The sequence below is a fragment of the Euprymna scolopes genome, chromosome 35 (assembly GCF_053919585.1).
Source record: "Euprymna scolopes isolate OS-2025 chromosome 35, ASM5391958v1, whole genome shotgun sequence".
NCBI classification, from domain to species: Eukaryota; Metazoa; Mollusca; class Cephalopoda; order Sepiida; family Sepiolidae; genus Euprymna; species Euprymna scolopes.
In genome coordinates, this window is record NC_136516.1 from 69,927,105 (window position 1) to 69,949,757 (window position 22,653).

General features: G+C 33.7%; 1 protein-coding gene across 2 annotated transcripts in view; it reads right to left on the bottom strand.

Moving 5' to 3' along the window:
• LOC145259910 (sodium/calcium exchanger 2-like) overlaps positions 1-22,653 on the bottom strand; it is a 323,080-nt gene that overhangs the window by 214,259 nt on the left and 86,168 nt on the right. The window lies entirely within an intron of this gene.

Genomic DNA, 22,653 nt, shown 5'->3' on the forward strand with positions numbered 1-22,653 from the left:
ATATATATATGTGTGTGTGTGTGTGTGTGTATGTGTGTGTGTGTGTGTGTGTGTGTGTGGATGAAACGCGGAATATTCTGTGTAGCTTAATCGCCATATATATTTTATAACGTACTAACTAGCTCTACCTACGTATTGAGCACTGTTGAAGTAAATACTTAAAGTTTATGCATAAATTTATACTTTCGTATATTAGTTTATGTGAGTAAACTAATATACGAAAGTATAAAACTACTTCATTTACTCACATAAAATTAATATACGAAAGTATAAATTTATGCGTAAACTTTAAGTATTTACTTCAACAGTGCTCAATACGTAGGTAGAGCTAGTTAGTAGGTTATAAAATATATATGGCGATTAAGCTACGCAGAATATTCCGCGTTTCATCCACACACACACACACACACACACACACACACACACACACACACACACACACACACACACATATATATATATATATATATATATATATATATATATATACGAGGGGCGTGCAAAAAGTAATGCCCCTGACCCACTTCCAGTTGTCTGATCCAGCTGAAATTTAGCATGTACAATGATTTATATCTCTACGGGTTATATGGCAAATTACAGCTCTGAACTAATTGTGGTTTCTGTTTTACAGATCTTTGGACTGAGTTATGTGTGAAATGGAGCCTGTTGAATGTCGAGCAGTGATCCAGTTTTCGTATTTGAAAGGACACACACCACAGGGGATTTTTAATGAAATGAAAGAAACTTATGGTGATAATGCCCCATCATATGACCTTGTAAAACGCTGGCATCGTGAATTCAAACATGGCTAGAAGTCCGTGGAAACAGCTCGCAGACCTGGTCGCTCCCCTTCTGCCATTGATGAGGCATCTGTCCATCAAGTTGAGGCTGCCATTTTGGAAGATCGGCGCATTACTATTCGCCAAATAGCCCAAGATGTCAAGATTAGTACAGGGTCTGTGGAAACTATCATTCATGACCATTTGTATATGTGCTCGAGGATGAATTTGGAGATGTGCCAAGAAGATGAGTCAAAGTTTTCAAAAACTGATTACACAGGATGAAACCTGGGTCCATCACTATGATTCAGAGACCAAAGCCCAGTCAATGTAGTGGAAGCACTTGGACTCACCACCTCCAAAGAAGGCAAGGGAGCAGCCCTCCGCTGGCAAGTTCATGCTCACAGTCTTCTGGGACCAGGACGGAGTAGTTATGACAGATTTCCTCGCAAAGGGTACCACAATTACAGGAGCCTATTATGCTTCACTTGTGAGGAAATTAAGGTAAGCTATCAAAATCAAGAGGTGGGGCAAGATCAGCAAAGGTACCCTCCTCCTGCAGTACAACGCTCCGGTCCACGACTCGCATGTCGCCAGATCAGAAGCACGGGCGTGTGATTATGAAACATCTCCAACCTCCCTACTCTCCTGACCTTGCACCCTCTGCCTTTCACCTCTTCCCAGCCATGAAGTTGTTTTTGAAAGGAAAGCGTTTCCCAGATGATGCAGCGTTGATTTCTGAAGTGGTTAGAGGACCAGCCTGGGGTGTTCTAAGAGAACGGTCTCCAGAGCTGCATCAAACGATGGGAAAAATGCATAATTCTGGGTGGTTCCTATGTAGAGAAAGACTAATAACTGTGCCAAGTTTCGTTGCTCTACTTCTATGGGAAGTGGGTTAGAGGCATTATTTATTGCACGCCCCTCGTATATATATATATATATATATATATATATATATATATATATATATATATATATATGGGGTTCTATAATAAAGGCTAATGCGTATTTAGTTATGCATATGTATGATTTAAGAATTATAGAAATAAAACTATGAAAATATAACTATCAATACAGAGTTCAGCGTCGAAAACGATGAATGTGTATTGAGAAAGTTTTAATTGGTCGAGATTCTGTTTAAAAAATGTCAATGCATTTATATCGACGTCATCAAATAAATTTTAAAATATACCCCCCCCCCGAACAAATCGAATATTATAAATGTAAGAAATGTCAATAAGAAGAGTAAAACGGTGTTAGCTTATTGAAAAGGGACATAGAGTTTCTAATTCAATTATTCGATCCCGGACAACGTCGGATTGTTCTGCTATATTGCATATGCTACATTTGAGCGCATGAGACAAAACCCAAAGTTCTAAACGTGATAAGTAGACAGAGAATTAATTATGTTCTTCGCAGGTGTGTCTTGATAAATACACAAAGGAAACAAAAGCCCGTGAATGAGCACACGGTCACCCGTAGCCGCTGAGGCATTCACAAGATTTGGTTTAAAAAAATAAGATCGAATCATCTCATTGTATGCATTTACAACTAATAATTAGTTAATCAAATGAGTTTGCCACACCCTAGAGTAGGCGATGACTAAAAGGCCACATTGTGCATTAACACCGCTTTTTTTTCTTTTTCTTTTTTTTTTTAATATATGTACTTTCTGTGGAAGTATGAAGAAAATACGGATATAGTGTAGCAGCACCACTGATTAGTTTCTCTTGTGCCCGAAAAGTGACTAGAGAGTATTAAAAATTTACCGCTATCAAACTTTCCCGTGGGGTTTTTACAAAATGAAGGGTCTACCTGCTCCTCGATAAGCAATATTCTTATCGAAAAGGTACAGTAAGAACTAAATATTTTTCTTGTTTTATATAATGTACAGAGGTCGTTCAAAAAGAATGGCCTCCTATTTTTTTTAACTAAAAAAAATCTAAAACATTGAAGTGCTGCGAAGACAGGAGTGGTACAATTAGAACAAGTGACCTTTTGAACCTTCAGAATTCATTATTCTACACAATTGTCAATGCATTTTTGTAAGCGATGAACAATACCTTGGTCGTATAAGTCGGGAGCACGCTTCGTCACTCACATCTCTCTCGCCACTCCGAAATCGACGAACCCATCTCCTAACTGTGCTGACATCAACTGCATCGACTTCGTAAACCTTCAGCAGGCGCCGGTGAATGTTGATCGGTTCGATTTTTATCTGCATGGAGGAATTCAATGACACATTTCTGCTTCCAACGCAAGTTCACGACAGTTTGTTTCTTAGAATCTCACACTGTCAATATCTGCAACAGAGAGATGAAACCTTCAGGTCATAAGTACATAAGTTCAATCATCATAATAATGCAATTTCTAATCCCTTCTGATCCTTTCAGGCGGAATAAAATAGAAGGCATTACTTTTGGTACGCCCCTTATACATTACTGGCCGTTCATTATTATTTTCATTGTAAATAAATGTGTTAACCGTACTTCTGGTTTTAGTCTTTCATTTTTATGGAAATTGCTCCCGCCAAGGCATGAAACCACTTGATATAAGGAGATAAAAAGAAAATACTATTTCAAGGAGAAAACCTAGCCAATGATAAATGATTAATGGATAGATAGATGGATGGACACAAAAAACAGCAATTCTTCCCACTTTGTCAGAAACATCGGAGAAGTCGGATGGATTGAATCCACCCTGCTGTTACCCAATTTTTTCCCCCACTAATTAGATGTTATTTCTTTTTCTCGAGCATCACACAATTTCTTTGCAAGTTGTAACGAAAACTAAAACATTTATCCACATAATTTTCCATAGTCAGTAATCATCACAAATACAAACTAATTTTAGTTGATTGCTCTGTCGATGGTGTTTTTAGAGCTTATTCAATTTTACCCAACATTAAAAAATTATCATTGCCCCAAAATTATACACATACATGTTATGTTAAAAAAAGTGGCGTACACGAAAATTTATGCAAATTCATCTGATATTTTCGTTTTTTAAAAAATCAAATCAAACGATCCTCGTGTAAAATTTTGAAACCCATTCCTAACATGGGGGGGGGGGGTGAATCTTAAAAATGCGTTATGTCCCTTTTTGTATTGATGTTAATGAAGGCAAAAAATGACCGATGAAAGAATTAGACAATCTAAATTGTTTTATTTGTTTTTATAACAAAAATACTTGATGAATTTGTGTAATTTTTTGTGTACTATCTTTTTTTACCTTTTACGTAAGTACATAATTAATTTTTGGTGCCATTTTGTTTGTTTCTCTCGTTCCTGGTTGTGTCAATTCCTGGTTGGGCTTCAATTTGACTGGCTGTGACAGATGCTTGATCCACATAGCAATCAGATCGACTGTACGTGTGAAAAAAGACAATGGACAATCGGGAGGAAGTATAACACATAAACACGTTTCATTATCTCACATCAAACATCGATAAACATGTAAAAGTACACCTGAGAAATGATTGGAAGCCATTTTTGTTTTGTTCTTGTTTTACACCAAATTTTTCAGCGTCAAGCAATAAAAATGGATCGTGAATGATGTTTTGTTATCCACAGGTGTTATTTTTATTTGGTCTTATATTTTAAGATTAAAACAAATGACTATTTGTTAGTGACCCACAAAAAATGAAAGCATAGGCATTTAAATTGAAGGGGTCATCCAATCATATTTAAACTATTTTCTTTTTACTCTTATTCATCCCAAACAAGGCATATTGCCACTTGGACATAACGGCCTACCATTTGGAATCATGTCTACAAAGGCACTATATAGGTAGTTGAACGACGAGATGTATCTTTGCATTGCATTTAAATCCTCTGTATGATATGTCAGGGAAGCAGGTAACATGAATGGAATTCCAAATCTAACAGTTCAAGCGAAGAAACTTAGAGTAAAAACTTTCCAACATCTAAGAACCTCTATAGTGAAGAGTAGGATGTTCTGCTTGTCAGTTTAGTCAGGTATATTTACTTTGAGGAGTCACAAGTGATACAAGTTCGTCAGAACATATTCCATCAAAGTGCTCGTAAAACTGGTAATATTTCTCTGTACTAGAACTTATCAGAGTTAGTCCCGGACATCACCATATATCTATATAGGCCGTTTGAGGATAAGGGTTAATGCGTGTACTGTAGCCATTGGGACAGTAGTGTAGTAATCATTTGTAGTGGAAATTTGGTATAATAGGATTATTTACGAGGACGGTTCAATAAGAACTTGTTTACATTGGACTTGAAAATTAAAGTATTGTAGTTAGCTGGAAAGCAGAGTAGTTCATCACATCCACGTTTAGGTTTAGGCACCAACGTAGAGCAGGGGAAATTGTTGATAGTGATTGTAGCTAGACGAGTGTTTATTGTGAAAGATTGTCAAGCTCAGTCGAGCACTTGCCATGAAAATAACACTAGAGCAGAGATAGGCTTGCAACGTCTCTTCTGTGGAAAAGTGGTTGCAGAGAAGAGAATAGGATATCACCTACTAGATTACGAAGTCGGTTATAAACACTGTCGATGCAGGGTATGGTGCTCTGAGCAACTCCGGCCCAGATGTGGCAACAGTACTTCATCCTAGGATGTACTCTTATACAGGTAGAGGATTGCATTAGCTGTGAGATATCTACTGGAGCGGTAGAATGATCCAACCATTTTTCCGGCAACATTGGCAACGAATTTGATGTCTGTGGTGTATTTCAGATCAGGAGTGAAGGTCAGACCTAGAAGCTTGTCTAAACATGGAGCGTTTTCAAGATGGGAGCCGTTCATTTTAATTGGAACCAGATGTCGGTTAGTGTTGATGATGGAAAGAGAGATGATTGATTTTAGATTATTAAAATTAACCAGCCACATTTTCCCCATTGCACCACGTGCTCAAGATCAGAGGAGAGAAATTCCGGGAGATCTTGGCCATTTCCGATCTTTGAAGTATTGCCATAGATGGTAGTGTCGTCTACATAAATGTGTACGAATGATCTAAAAATGTGATTTGGGAGATCGTTTATGAAGATCAGCAAGAGAGTTTAACCTAGGATGGAACCCTGAAAGGCGCAAACATTACTACTGTGAGCTTCTGATTTCTGCCCATCAACCACTTCTCTTATGAACCTATTAGAGAGGAATTATTTAATAAATGAGAAGACATTTCCAGCGATTCCGTAGCTGGAGATCTTGTGTAGTAGATCTTTATACCATACATTATTAAAAGCCTTTGATATGTCAAGAACAATTGCTTGGAAACGAAGCCTGAATCGAGAGATTCACTAATCCTGTGAAATATTACTGTTATAAGTTGTAGATCCGTTTGAACGGAAACCATATTGCATGTCACTGAGTAAGTTGTTTTTGCTGAGGTGATTGACTACTTCTCTATTTAATACAGATTCCAGTAACTTACTCATGACATACAAGAGACTGATTAGTATGTACTGAGAGGGAGATGACCGATCGCCTAAATTTTTTAATACGAAGCAGACTGGTTATGTTTTCCAGGGTGTTAAGAAGCATTTTTCTTTAAGAAAACGTTTAAGCAGCTTTGTAAGTATGGAGGCTAGCTCTGGTTGAAGCTTTGTGGGCATTATAATTGGAATGCCATTGGGGTTAAGTTGCTTTACTGGAATTGAGATTTTTGATAAACTTGGCGACATCACGCACAGTTATTTATATGTAGCATAGTGTGTTTTTAGAAGCACAAGGAAATACGGGGTGCGGGGAACCCTGATCGCATAGAATTTGCTGCAACAGTTTGTTTTTGCATGATGCTGATGAGATTACTTCGTCCATTAATGATAGTTGGGATAGACGACATGCTTCGGTTCTGGACCCTGTTTGTTACTTGCCAAAACTTATGAGAACCAAGCAGCTGCTCAGCTACTTACCAAATCTGTTGGAGGAGGAGGAGGAGGAGGAGGAGGAGGAGGAGGAAGAAATCTCATAACCGCTCCAACAAAAAGGGTACCAATTTTGGTTGTGACCACACAAAATAGGCATGAAGAGTCAAAGACAATAAAAAGACCGAGGGGGGAAAACACTAACTAGGCCACCAATGGAAGAATGCGGGTGTACTGGCGCCTTGGGAAGGGTTATTGTCACCCAAATCCCAGACAAAAACAATGGTCGTAGCGATAACACAAAGCTATTTCCATATTTATCAAAAGAAACAGAGGTTAGTGGAAATCTGGAGAGACTTATTGTCATTCAGACTCCAGGGAACACTACCGGTTATTATAAGTGAACAATCGTTGACGATGGGCAGTGTGAGAACGTTTAGTGAGTGAATAATAATTATTATTATCTCAATTCTCAACTCATAATTATCTCTTTCTTTTTAATGTCTGTTTCACAATTAAAGGTTGGCATGAGTGTCTCTCGAAACAATTATGTATTTTTTATTCATGACAGTTTTTTTTTCTCAGAAAGACGGATAGAATTCGTAGACTCCCAACGCGCTCATACCAAATTTTCACAAACAGAAGGACAACAATGAATAATCATAACTAACTTAACATATAGACGACCATTTACGCGGCTTTAGATAATAATCAGCAAGTCGTCCGGCGTTGCCCGGTCTTAAAATACGCTTAAATATGATATATTAATTTATGAAAATGTTGTATTTATTAGACATTACTATAATTGTCTATTGATTATTATAGCGTATCTTATATAAAGTAGTCATTTCAAAATTTAAAGTAAAAGTAAAACTAAAAACACCAGAAGTGTTATTCGTTACCATCTGGGTTCATAAGCATATCAAAACTTTAAAAATTAATGTAATTAAGCGTATAAATATATATTTTTTGCACTCGCAGAAGGTACACGTTTAGTCGGCTCATAACTGCTAAATTCCAATTTTTGTCCATTTTGACCCCTTAGCAGCTATTTTTACCAGCTAAAAAACCAAATCGAATTTGTTCCACGGGTCTGAATCCCCTACATATCAAGTTTCAAGTCGTTTGTAGGGACCGTTCCGCACACACACACACAGCACACACATAGCAAGGTCACTTTATATATATATATATATATATATATATATATATATATATATATATATATATATACGAGGTGCCGTCAATAAAATTCCAGACATTTTTCGTATGGGCACTTTTATTGATAGTACACACGTAAAACTCTACTCCCCTTCAAAGTAATCTCCTCCTTACTGCAATGCACTTGTTGTATCGTTCCAAAACTTCTGAAATGCAGTACTCTTATGTGAGTGTGTCAAGGACTCTCATCACAGCTCTTTCATCTCCTCAATTGTCTCATAACGACAGCCTCTAAGGTTTTCCTGACTTTAGGGAATAATCAAAAGTAACAGGGAGCAAGGTCTAGACTATAGAGAGGGTGAGGAACTGTCTTGATGTCCATCTTGGTCAAATAGTTTGTGACAAGGATGGAGTTGTGGACTGCACCCTTGGAACAAACTTCACGCAAATTTTCCGCATTTTCAGTTCCTTCCTTGTGTGCACAGTTGCCACACTGACATTGAAGTCAAACTGTTCACTTCTTATTTCTATAGACATGCGACGGTTCTTGTTTCTATAGACATACGACGGTTCTTATTTCTATAGACATACGACGGTTCTTGGCCATGAAATTCTTTATTTGACCAATTAACTCTGGTGTTCTTGTTTCCTTATTCATCCTGCGTTTCTCATCATCCCTCACAGATACCCTGCCTTCTTTTAATGCCTTATGCCACTCAATAACTGATGCTCGATTTATGCAAGATGATCCAAAAGCAACCTGGAGCATTCCATACGTTTCTGTGGCATTTGTTCCAAGTTTAAAACACAATTTTATTGCATAGCGTTCTTTTAAAGTATCCTCACGTCCAGAGTGCATTTTTGAAATTCACCAGCCGTGACAATCAGGCTTTAGTAGTGTGTATTCCAATTCCTGTTGTAGTTGTTTATTTGAACCTGAAATCATAAAAAATTGGCCAGTCATCTTATAAGATGTATAGCAATAACATACTGAATTTTCAAGAGTCTACAACAATGTTAAATGCCTGTACAAAAGAGTTTGGCAACTTATTGAAGACACCTCGTACTGACTTGTTTATTTCGAAAAGGAAATTAATTGATGTTAATTTCATAATCAGATTGTTTAACAGTTAACGTTAATCGATCAATAACAAAGAAAAAAAACAATGCGTAATTGAGGTGGAGACACGCAGAAACATACGGTTGAAGGCAAATAATTGAATTACTATATATTTATAAATACTTATTTTTATACCTATGGACACTCGTCTTTCATGCTTTCGGATTCATCAGTGCAGGAAATGAAAATTCCTACTCCGGGAGATTCGAAGTCAACTTAAAAGTCACTTTTTACTCCATTTGCTAAGACGTTAGTTTCGGCCACTAAAAATTGCCACGAAAATTAAGAGAAAGTGTACACCTATAAATGCTAAATGCAGGCATAACAGTAAACAATCGAGAGTGTTCAAACGAGCGTTTTTATTCCACACAGAGTGCTCAGTTTTAATACTCTTAAATCGGCTAATAATCATAAATACGAATTATTTTTTTATACATACAGACACTTGTGTTTCATGCTTCGGCAATCATCAGTGCAGAAAGTAACACTTCCTATTAGTTGAGAGATTTGAATTCGCATACAAAGTCACCTTTGACGCTATACAAGCTTTTTTTTTTTTTTTCGAATATATTTTCTTCCTCGGAGATGATTTTAATTATGCCATATTTTTCCCTACTCATTTGTTGTTGTTGTTGTTGTTGTTGTTGTTGTTGTTGTCCGCGTGATTAATTCAAATCCTGCGTCTGGACATGAGCACATGGCGTGCTGATAATGAAGAGAAATGTCGTTCATTTAAAACCATTTCGAAATTTGAAACATTTATAACTAAAGAATCATGCTCATATATATCATGCTACTAAAGAGGCATCTCTAAGCTCACTCATTATTATTTAAAAGATATACGAAAGGAAAAATAATGACAGATGCGTTGACGAAATATTTCTCCAAAACAGGAAAAAAAGGTAAATTGCTTACAATTTCTTATGATGTTTTAAGATGAAGATTAATAATCTACATATAAATATGATAGCGTGTGTTATTTTCTGTGTCACACTCATATCATTTAATTGTTATGCACTTCCATAAATAATTTTACCAAGAATTCTTCAGAAGTTTGGGTTTCAATTATAGCTAATGGCACTCAAGTCATTTAATGTTTTATCTATAATTTTACTAAAAATTCTTCATACTTTTAATTTCGATTATAGCTGATGGCACTTAAGTCATGTATTTGTTTTTATAAATTATTTTACTTAGAATTACTCATAAGTTTTGGTTTCGGTTTCGATTATAACTAATGGCACTCAAGTCATTTAATTTTTTATAAATAATTTACTAAGAATTCTTCATAATTTAGGTTTCAATTTCCATTATAGCTGATGGCACTTATGTCATCTTTTTTTTTCTACATAATTTTACCAAGAATTACTCATTTGGTTTCAGTTCCGATTATAGCTAATGGCACTCCAATAATCTATTTTAAAAAATATTTTTATAAAGAATTCTTAAGAAGTCTTGGTTTGGGTTTCGATTTTTACTGATGACACCTTAGTAATCTATTTTTTATAAATAATTTTAACAAGAAGTCTTCATAAGTTTTGGTTTCGGTTTCGATTATAGCTGAAGGAACTAAAGTTTCATATATATATATATATATATATATATATATATATATTCCTATAAATTCGTCTTTCTTTTGTGTGTACCGATATTCATATTAAAAACCCTCTTTTCTATTTATTTAAAAAGAAAATACAATTTTCTTATATCTTGGTTGTGGAAGTGCATTCACTAGCAAACGATCTAGCTAATTTGCATATTCTTTTAAACATTCATTTTAATTAATTCCCTATTAGTTGCTTCGGTTTTTTAATGGGATAATCATCTTCAGTTAACTATTACCTGTAATCATATTCATGCAGATATTCTACATGATTTATACTTGCATAATATTTGAGAAAAAAGTTTATAGTAAACACAAAATTGTTTCCATATATATTTATGTATACGTATATATTTTTGTTAAACAAATCTATCTATCTATCTATCTATCTATCTATCTATCTATAAAAGTGAACGTGTCTGTGTGTCCGTCTGTGTACATTCCCCTACGCAATAACTCTTTATTAATTTATCAATTATTAGTCTACAGACTCGAAATTTGATATACAGGTTACTGAAATTTGGGAAAATCTATGTGATCGGTTTTCGGCCAGAAATTTGGCTGTTAAGGGGTCAAAGTTCAACGAGAACTCTACCAAACTCCTCCGATAATTTGGGGTCTAAACACTTGAAATTTAAGATATAGGTTCATTGGACATGGATCTAACTTAATAACTTGATTAGAGCCCTAAAAATAAATGTTAAGGGGTCATAATAGGGGTCAAAGTTAAAAAAAATTGACCTTTTTTTCTTTTTTTTTTTAATCAGCATACATCTCACACCCGGGCAACGCCGGGCACCCATGCTAGTACATATATATATATATATATATATATATATATATATATATATATATATATATATATATATATATATATATATATATATATATGTTTGGGATTCAGTTTCGATTCAAGCTGATGAACCCAAGTCTTATGGATATATATTTTTTTAGTTTTGAAATAGCAACTGTATATTATATAAAAATCGATAGAGCATTTGCTGTATAATAATAAATACGAAATCTGCAAGAATTAAAATATCATATTTAAGCGTATTTTACGACCGCCCTACGCCGTGCGTCCCTGCTATACGTTTGCTATACTTTTGCAGTTTTAACAAAAGAGCTACAATAATATCAGAGCGTCTCCATTTACGCTGAGCATCCACAGAATGCCAACATCAATATATTACATATGAATGAGCCCTTTGTGGAATTTCCACAGGTCTTGCTAGTTTATATTATTTTTATTATTCGAATAAATATTCTCATCTTGGATTTTGTTGATGTAATTTCAGACTTTCTTTGGGTGCGCCTTGTAAAACTGAGGATTTGTACGGAAGAAAATCCGGGATCAGGATCTTTGCCTCTTTGAGTGGTAAACAGAGCTGGAATGGGTGAGCAACGTTGCTTCTGTGCCGTTCTTTTGGGTATTTTGGGGCAAACTTTTCCTGACTTCAATTAAACTGCTAAGTCTTCTTTCTCTCAGCGTTGAAAGTATAAACCTGCAATATTGCAGCTTTATAAATACGACCAACGAGCAAGAAAATCTCGAGATATGCTCTTCGTGATCTTTCTGCAGAAGTTCGCTTTGGCACGATGCTGATCATCATCATTATTATCATCAACAAAAACGAGGGTGGAATGGTAAAAAACATAAACACACACACATACATATGTTTCCTCTCTGTCGCTATTGAATAGAATCATCCAAAACAAGTCGTGTCTCTTCTAATCCAATTTGGACCCAATCGGGCACCTTTCCATATTCATTTCAAACAAGAAACTATTTCAAATCAATCACACGATTCCAATCTATCTATATATTTATAAAAGCATCGTAGGCAGCAATTGCTGTGGATGTAGTTGGAAGATTCGACATTCCTATCCCGTCGCGATTAACCTGACGAAGGCCAGAGGAATAATTGGTCGAAGCGTCGTGAAACAACAACTACAAGATGAGGATAATAGTCCAAATAATTAAAAAAAAATATCCAATTTGCTCATCTCCAAAATAATTCCAAATTCAAAAATATAACAATCGATACGGATCCAATAATTGAAAGAACAATTGGATTTATAATATCAAAAATCCAAACTTGAGTGCATGTTCGGGGCCCTTGGTGTAGTGGATAGAGATGCGGAATATCTACGATTCCAGGTGAGCATTGTTTAGAGGTAGCGGTTTCGATCCCACCTAAATCCGGTCAGAGGATTTATTGACCAGACCGTGGTGAGACAGCAACAGATATTGGAGGCAGTAATTGCTGTGGATGTCGTTGGAAGATTCGACATTCCTATCCCATTGCGGTTAACCCGACGAAGGCCAGAGGAATAATTGACGGAAACGTCGTAAAAGCAACGATTAGAATCGAAATAATATATTAAATAAATTATACAAATTACTCATCTCCAACTAATTCAATAATATAATGAAAAATCGTTTAATTTATTGTATTTCCGTTAAGTCAGACATTGGACGCCATTGATAGTGGTTTCAAGTGACTTAGATTTCAAATCTCGGGGTTGACACCTGCCTACACCGATTAATCAGTTGTCTATGACTATTTCCTCATCTTTACGCTCGAAACCTTTTGTAACAAAACACACGTGCATAAATCTGTTTAGTAAGTCATATATTGACAGAGTAGTAATATATATATATATATATATATATATATATATATATATATATATATATGTGTGTGCGTATGTGAGACCTTGCTGTGTTTTTGTGTCTCTACTAACCTATTCTGTCAGTTTTCTGTCTATAGACTTTAAATTTGATATATGGGGGATTCGGACCCGTGGAAAAATTCGATTTAGTTCTAGCCGGTAAAATTGCTGCTAAGGAGTCAAAATGGAAAATATTGGAATTTAGTAGGCGTAAGTCGACTAAACGTATATCTTCTACGCATGCGCAAATATACATGTATACCCTTAAGTCGGTTAATTTAAAAATGTTTGGTATACATGTCGTCTTAACTCAGATGGTAACGAATAACATTGAGATCTAATTGTTTTGGTTTTAATTTTAGCTGCATCCAAGTTAGATCGTTTAAATTTTTGAAATCACTACTATATATTGGGTACAATATAATAATCATAATAGAATTGGCTCTATAATAATAAACATGAAACCTGTATAAATCAAAATATCCTGTTTAAGCGTATCTTACGACCAGGCAACTCTGCTGAAGCTGTCCCCCTCTAATCTTATAAATATACACGTGCACGCGCAAACAAGAAAATTTTCTTTGTATTCATCAAAAATCTTCGCTCAAGCCAAAAGTACCCTGACTTTAACTGCAACATTGAAGTGCGGCTAATTGATCAGTTTGTTCCCACAGAAAACTAACACATGTTTACGGTCGGCTGAACAACTTTAATTAATCAATAGAGCATATATATATATATATATATATATATATATATATATATATATTAATTATATATATACACACATATACATATATATATACATATATATGTATATGTATGTATATATATGTGTGTGCGTATATATATGTGTGTGTATGGGTGTACATATATATATATATATATGTATATATACATATATATATGTATGTATATATATATGCATATATATGCATATATATGTATATATATATGCATATATATGTATATATATATATATGAATATATGTACATATATATGCATATATATATACATATATGCATATATATGTATTTATATATATATAATGGGGGAGAGGGCTAAATGTGAAGTGGTCGATACGATATAAAGTGCACATAAAAGTATGTTTCTAGCGGTAGTGGTCACCTATTTATACATTGTACAAGATAGCACAAGTGTAATCGTTTGCGTGAATGGCGATGCGATTTGCTCCAAATCAATAAAGTTTACACAATTGTTCAGAGGTGAAACCAGATAATCTTTTTCAAATGTTAATGGAACCAATTTAAAGCAGAAATTTCTAAACGCAAATGTCAGTGCCGCAACCAAAACTCTTTTAACCAGTTTATGATGGTTAATTCTGACTTGTTAACAATTTCGAAGCAGAAACCGTCACTATTTCACCTTAATTAACTAATATTATTAAAATGTCGAAAAACGTACCAGGACACGAAGTGTGGTGACTATTAGGGACAACTAAAAATGTAAGCGGTTTTATTCTTAACAATATACTGCCTCGACAGTATTAACATGACTCTAAAAATAAGTGTTATGGAGGCTGAGGTGTTTGAAGAAGTCTAGATTGAACTTGTAAATATAGTAGGAGTTGCAGTCGGATTGTTTTATCACAGAAGAATGATCAGACAGTTTGAATATTGAAAAACTTTAAAAGAAGGAGTCGGCATCGGTTATTTTAGAATTCTAATAGTCAGAGTCGACATCGGAATCTTTGGAATTCTAGGAGTTGGAATCGACCTTGATACTTTATACTTTTTGGTAGAAAATAACGGTTTTATGCATCATTTATTTTCTTCATTGTGATATTAGATGTGATCGTTTCCGTTGTATCTGCCACCGATCTGTAATCGATAGTTCATGATTGGTGTGTGACTATAGTGATGAGTCTTACTAGCTGAAGTCAAAGGGTTTTCAGCCAAATGGAAAGACAACGTTGCATTATTAACAACCAACAACTTTCATTATTTGCTTTGCAATCTATAGAAATTTTCTAGTCCGCTGGAAAGAACCTTCTTTGCAGCAGACTTAGTAGCATTAAATGAATAATAAATAAAAATTCAATGTGAAATGATCAAAATTACGTTGACACGAGAAGTATACACATACACCGACAAACGAGAAGTGGCATCATAATTTTATTGACATAGATATTAACTTCTTGTCAAATTTCTTGTTGTTTTCATATGCATATTATCAAGGTCCAAAGAAATAATCGAATTATAGATCTGAGATTGAACTACAAAACCAACAACAAATGCAATATATTATATGCATTAAAAGATATGGTACATAACAGATCTCCCCCTCTCTCTCTCTCTCTCTCTCTCTCTCTCTCTCTCTCATACACATATTTTCTTCACATCACGGCCTTCTAGCTAAGATTGGTTGTTTTGTTTTATTTTACATTCTTGATGCTAATACTATATTCTACATATCTGTATATACAAGATTTTTCTAAATTAATTAACCGATCATTATGAATTTTTGAAGACAGCTCTTTGGCATAAGTAGTCATAACGTGAATTATATATAGTTTAATTTAGCTTTATGCAAAGGTGATAAAAGGGGTGGAAGTTATTTGTGAAAATTTAGATACCCGTAATTTTTATACAATTTTCATGGACATGCGACATCAATTTGTTGATATTCTACGGGTTTAAATTTCTTTAAAACATTTTAAAGTGTTTTAGCATGTATAATACGGATACAACATTCCGTTTCAAAACTCAAATATTTCAGATTTGCATTAAATTTTATCGATAATTATTAAACACAAATTAAACAAAATTGCAATTTATTCTTTAGCATAAGCCTTAAATTTTCGACATTTTCTAGAATCAAATACATTAAAAAGATTTTGATCAAAATTGGAATAACGATTCTAGACGTACGCTTTAGTATCATCGTATCTTGTACGTCATTGTAAAGGACGTAAAAGTGGTGCAAAAATGTTCCGTTCAGGGAATTATTTTTACTCGTCCTGGGACGAGTATTCTTCTATTTTAAAGTAAAAATATCATTTTACTTTTGGGTTCAAACGCCAGTCTAACATTTTTGTAATTAATCTTTTTTGTTATTTCTCCATTTGTTCACGTAACCACACTTAAACAGCTGGCATTATTTTAAATATGGCGCTCACTACAAAATGGTTCAGTGAATTAAAAATCTCTAGTTAATTGCACAAAGGAAAAAGAAGTCAATTTCCTATTGATGTTCCAACGAACAAAAAGCGTTAAATCACGATTGAAACTAAGAAGTATGAGCTTCTCAGAAAACAATTTAGCAGAAACCAAAATAAAGAATAAGAAAAAAAAAGTTTTGAATTTAATTTAATATTAACTTAATATTAAACTTTGCTTCGAGAATAAGAAAAAAAAGTTTTGAATTTGATTTAATATTAACTTGATATTAAACTTGCATTTAAATACAATCAATCCTCATGTTTACATCGATTTTTATACAGCCAAATGTTACGACATCGTTTCCATATAGAGTAGAGTAGTTTACATTATAATCAAAGGCAATTGACCTTGTGTCCGTCTAAAATAACAACAACACACACACACGTATATATATATATATATATATATATATGGTAAGTTATAAAAATATGCTTATTGCAAGTAAGCTATACAAAGGCTTCCGCGTTTCCTCTTCGACTTCGACTATCTGAGACATGTAAAACATATTAGACAGTTGGATATCAGTTTTTGATCTGTTATTCCCCCGTCAGGTTAGATACACACCAACATCTATACACTTGTTTGTCATTTTGAATATTTTAAGCCTAGAAGCTTTACACTAAGGAAAAGGCAATTATCTGACCTTTTTTTTTAAGAAAACATTTATTGTAAAAATTCATAAAAAGAAAAACTTTTTTCAAACTTTCAATCTTTTAAAATATTTTTTCAAACTTTCAATCCTTTAAAAATTTTTTTCAAACTTTCAATCCTTTAAAATATTTTTTCAAACTTTCAATCCTTTAAAAAATTTTTTCAAACTTTCAATCCTTTAAAATATTTTTTCAAACTTTCAATCCTTTAAAAAAAATTTCAAACTTTCAATCCTTTAAGAAATTTTTCAAACTTTCAATCCTTTAAAACTTTTTTCAAACTTTCAATCCTTTAAAAAAATTTCAAACTTTCAATCCTTTAAAAAATTTTCAAACTTTCAATACTTTAAAACTTTTTTCAAACTTTCAATCCTTTTAAAAAATTTCAAACTTTCAATCCTTTAAAAAATTTTCAAACTTTCAATTCTTTAAAACTTTTTTCAAACTTTCAATCCTTTAAAATATTTTTTCAAACTTTCAATCCTTTAAACATTTTTCCAAACTTTCAATCCTTTAAAACCTTTTTCAAACTTTCAATCCTTTAAAAAAAATTTCAAAGAATGTTTGAAATATCGTTTTATTATATCACAGAATTTCTCAGATGAGAAAAGTATTCTTTTAGAAAAACCCTGTTTTAATAAAAAATGACCCTTAGTTTAACATATTAGAAAAAATATTTTACGTTAATTTTTTATTAATTGGTTGTTTTAGATCATATATATATATGTGTGTGTGTTTGTGTGTGTGTGTGTGTGTGTGTGTGTGTGTGTGTGTGTGTGTGTGTGTGTGTGTTCTAACGGATATCTGTCGTTGGAAAAACAAAACACTTATACATATCATAAACGTATTACATATTTTGAATTCTAAAGGTTATCTTTCGTTGGAAAAAAACACAAACACGTTTATCATACAACAAATGCACAAAATATTTCCAAATACTGTACTTGTACACTATTTTTTCAAATCAATCATCCAGAAGAAATCCTGAAATAAATACGATACGTTGATGAATATCTAAATAATTTTTTTTTTCATTACAATCACGTTGGAATATTATTTCCATAATTATATATATATATATATATATATATATATATATATATAATTATATATATATATATATATATATATATATATATATATATATATATATATATATAGCTGAGTGTGTGTGTGTGTGTGTGTGTGTGTGTGTGTGTGTGTGTGTGTCTGGTCACGAATAGGCTCCTATATGGTTGACTATTTTAAAAAACTGATTATATATAATGATAGAAGATGTATCGAGACACAGGAATGGGTATGTTTGATCTGGCAGAACGGTGGTTCATTAAAATTGTGGGGTCTGCGTTCGCGCCTGGTCCACAAAGTATGGAAATAAAAAATTTAAAAATTAAAAAAAAAATGTTTACAAGTGTTTTTGATATAGATGTACATAATAATACTTTGATAAGTATGTTTTAACTTAAATAGGGATGGTATAATAAAATTTTGGGGTCTGCGTTCGCGCCTGGCCTCCATAGAATGGAAATAGGCACAAATTTTAATAAAGACTTTTTATATCTATCTGCGTAAGTATACTTTGATAATTATGTTTCAGTTTGAAGAAATATGGTATAATAAAATTATGGGATGTTCGTTCGCGCCTGACCTCCATAGAATGGAAATATGTCACAAAGTTTAACAAGGTTTTTTTTTTTAATATAGATCCACAGAATATTGTGATAAGTGTTTCAGTGTGAACAGGTATGGTATAATAAATTATGGGGTTTATCTATTTTATTTTTACTTTCATCATATTTTGCTTTGGTTTTGATACCCCCAAATTCGAAGCTATCTCTTTACAACCCTTCCTTTTCATAACCTATCATACTTTCATAAATCAGAGTCCATTTTTTTTTTGTAGGCTGTTTTTGAACCCAGTCAACGACGGGTACTTTTGCTAGTATATATATATATATATATATATATATATATATATATATATATATATATATATATATATATATATATATCAGTATTACTATAATTAATTTCAATGCCTTCACACACTAGTGTTTCAGTCTTTCGGGAATCATCAGTGCAGGGAGTTACGATTACAGCCGGTCGGGAGTTTCGAACCATCTCTGACTCCATTAGCAAGGAACAAACCACACAGCCAACATTAACCGTTATATAAATGTCTAGACGGCTAGAGTGATATTACGATTATAACATCATAATCTGCGCTTGCGAGCTTAATTGACCGACTTTAATTTCAACCCAACAATAATAATCGAGTTCTTTGTAAATCAGTGTTCGATTACTTGTGCAAGTGCAATGTGCATATATCTTTATATCTTTTTTAAATCAATGAACAACATAAATTATTTAGATAATTCATCGGTACCTCCAGTTTCATAGAAGCACTGGAAACTCACCCTGTATGGTTAAAGATACCACATATCAGTTCATCGGTCGGTGTAATGATAGTGTGACTCACAGGCGTAATTCCCCATCATTTCAGCGGCAATATGTTTTGTGTGTGGTGAAGAAAAAAAATACAGTTTGAAGCACTCGCCCTTTTCCGACCACACAATAAATCCAGTGGCGTAACGGATAAAGTACTAGGTAAATCCAATTGTAAGTTACACTCTTCTGGAGGTTGAAGGTTCGATCCTCACTGTGTACGAGACTTAGTTTACAATTGCAACTTCTACCCGATCATGGTTGGTGTAACGAGCACGTGTTACTCTCATGGATTAACACCCCGCGCAGATTCCCGTGTCTGACAGCAACATTTTCGAGTTCGTCAGAAAGATTCCTAGAGTTTAACCTGAAGAAGGTCGATTTCATACCTGAAGAAGGTCGGAGGTTATACCGACGGAAACATTATGAAAATAACATTCTAGATCAGAAGAGTAGTCTGAAGAATTCAAAAACTATACAATAAAAACATTGCAAATATACTGACAATGCATCAATTTTTTTTACAAATTCTATCGAAAAATTTATTTAGGATACCATTATCATTTTTTCTTAATATTATTAAAGCATTTTTTTAAATATTATTAAAGCATTTTTTCTTAATATTATTAAAGCATTTTTTCTTAATATTATTAAAGCATTTTTTCTTAATATTATTAAAGCATTTTTTCTTAATATTATTAAAGCATTAAATGCATGTATTTTTCAACCGAAATAGTTTTTATTAACAGCAAATTATACAAACAAATGATCCAAACGACTTTTGAATTTTTACGTGGTAGTACCGCTAGTCTGTATTATGTTTCATTTTAATTCCTTATTTTGTTTGTTCCACTTTTTATCCGGAACTATTCTGCTGATCTGGTCGATATTGTGAATGGACATTTGTTATGAGAAGGTTGAGTGGGCTAAGTATTGTAGTATCCGTTCAGTACAAAGTCAGGGATTAATAGGGACTAGGTCTTAGGATTAGTGTTAAAAGAAATTTGGTTAATTTTCTTAAAAGTTCAGCTAAAAGCTAAGCCGTATAAAAACTATGAGGAACTGCGTTTGAATATACACGGTTCGTTATGTTTCGATTTAAAAACTGAAAGCCGTCACCAAGTAGACACTTTCTATTTAATCTCTTTAACTCCAGTGAGATTGTACCGTGCATTAAAACTACTTACATCTGCTGTTGCCTCTCTCTACAATGCGAGGTGAACTCGTTCTACTGTGCGAGAAAATTTCTCACACGAGAGAGTATCGTGTATATTTACAAAGTTACAATTCGCCCATGCATGGAATATTGTTGCAACATTTGGCCAGGTGTATCTCTCACTTCTCTCTCTCTCTCTCTCTCTCTCTCTCTCTCTCTCTCTCTCTCTCTCTCTCTCTCTCTCTCTCTCTCAGACAGGGTCCAAAAATGAGTCTCAATTCTAATAGATCCCACACTATCGACCAAGCTCCAACCTCTGTCCCATCGCTAAAATGCTGTCCCTAGATGCCCGAAAGCCTTTTTAATAGTTTATTCCCTCGAAATGCTAGACTTTGGAATGCCCTTCCTGTTTCCTGTTTCTTGTTTCCATGACATGCAGAATAATGTAAAGTGAAAAATATCTCGCTGCTCACCCCCCCCCCCTGGCAGATACGATTTCAAATAGTAACCCCTTATTGTAACGTTACACAGGAAACAAACATGTTACAGCCTCAATCGCAAAGTGGAAAAAGAATAGAAAAGAAATCCAACTTTTTTTTTTGTACACCGACGTCTATTTTCTCATTCTCCCATTACTGCTGTGACATCCCTCACGTAATCGTCTCCTCGAACGTGGTCGCCAACGTCATTCACGCCCTTTCACGTGATCTCTAACGTTATCTCTTTTTTAAAAGTCTTTATTGTTCCCTAATGGTGACGTCAGTTCGCATGCATTTGCATACGCGCGTCCGCGCCATATTATGTAATTTCCAAGGGCAATATTTATTGTTCGGTGTGAAAAAGATTAAAAAAAATTTTTTTAATCTTTGTTGGACAAAATTTTTTGAAATCTTTCTTTTGTGCCTGAAACATGTATTTCTCTGTCTTTCAAATAAAACGGATGCTAATAAATGAAGAAAGAAACAACAAAAGTGGAACACGTTGTTTCTTCCAAAAAATAATAAAAGGGTTGTTTTTAGGATTGAAAGAAAAAAATGATTTCATGAACGTACAAAGTGAAACTTGGGTTTACTTTCAGCAGCTTGTAAAACTCGTTTCCTCATTTTGTCTCCTCACATTCCATGAACGATGTTTCTCACAAAGGGGGAAGAATTGCTGTTTCCTAGGTTGAAATCTAGCACTTATCGTTGGTTACTTTTTTAACCTTGAAGTAGTATTTTTCTTATTTTAACTTTTTATATCAAGTGGCTGCATGTCTTGTCTGGAGCAATTTCCATAAAAAATGTCTTAAACAAGAAACGAAACACAAAATTTGTTATTTGATTATAAAAACACATAAAAATAGTAATGTAAGGTCTGAGGCTGGGAGCAGTTATTCACACAGAGGTCCTTAAATAAAGAAGATCGGATTAATCTTCTCGTATATTCAATAAAGAGAGATATTTTAACATCATATAAATTTGCTAAAGATTGAAAGTTGGAATGAACAGGGTCAGATTAATGCATACGCCATGTAAGGTTATATTTTAAGTTACTGTTAAAAGCGAGTCTAATTTTTCCGGCAACATTTTTAGTAAGGAAAATATATATATATATATATATATATATATATATATATATATATATATATATATATATATATATATATATATATAAAACAAGGACTTCACAGCACTATTGAAACTGTCTATTTTGTTTTCTTATAGTCCGAAAGTTTCGTAAGTATTGCCGGCTTTGCCATGAATGTGAAAAGCTTCACTGAGTGAATGACGCGCAGCAATTGTCACTCGTTCAACGTTCATAAAATGCACGTGACCCGGATGTTTCATCGGCTAAAATCGGATGAATTCACAACCCTTATGAACGTTTACTTATAATATATTTATAAGAAGACACATCGTTGCCTCTGTTCAGTCTCGAAAGACAATGGATACCCCCTGCAAAGTTAGCTGCACATGTAATTGTGAGGTAAAGGTAGCACAATCTCAATCCAGACTTCTCCTGAATCGAAACTGCTTGAGTCCAGTAGCAAGGAGAAGTC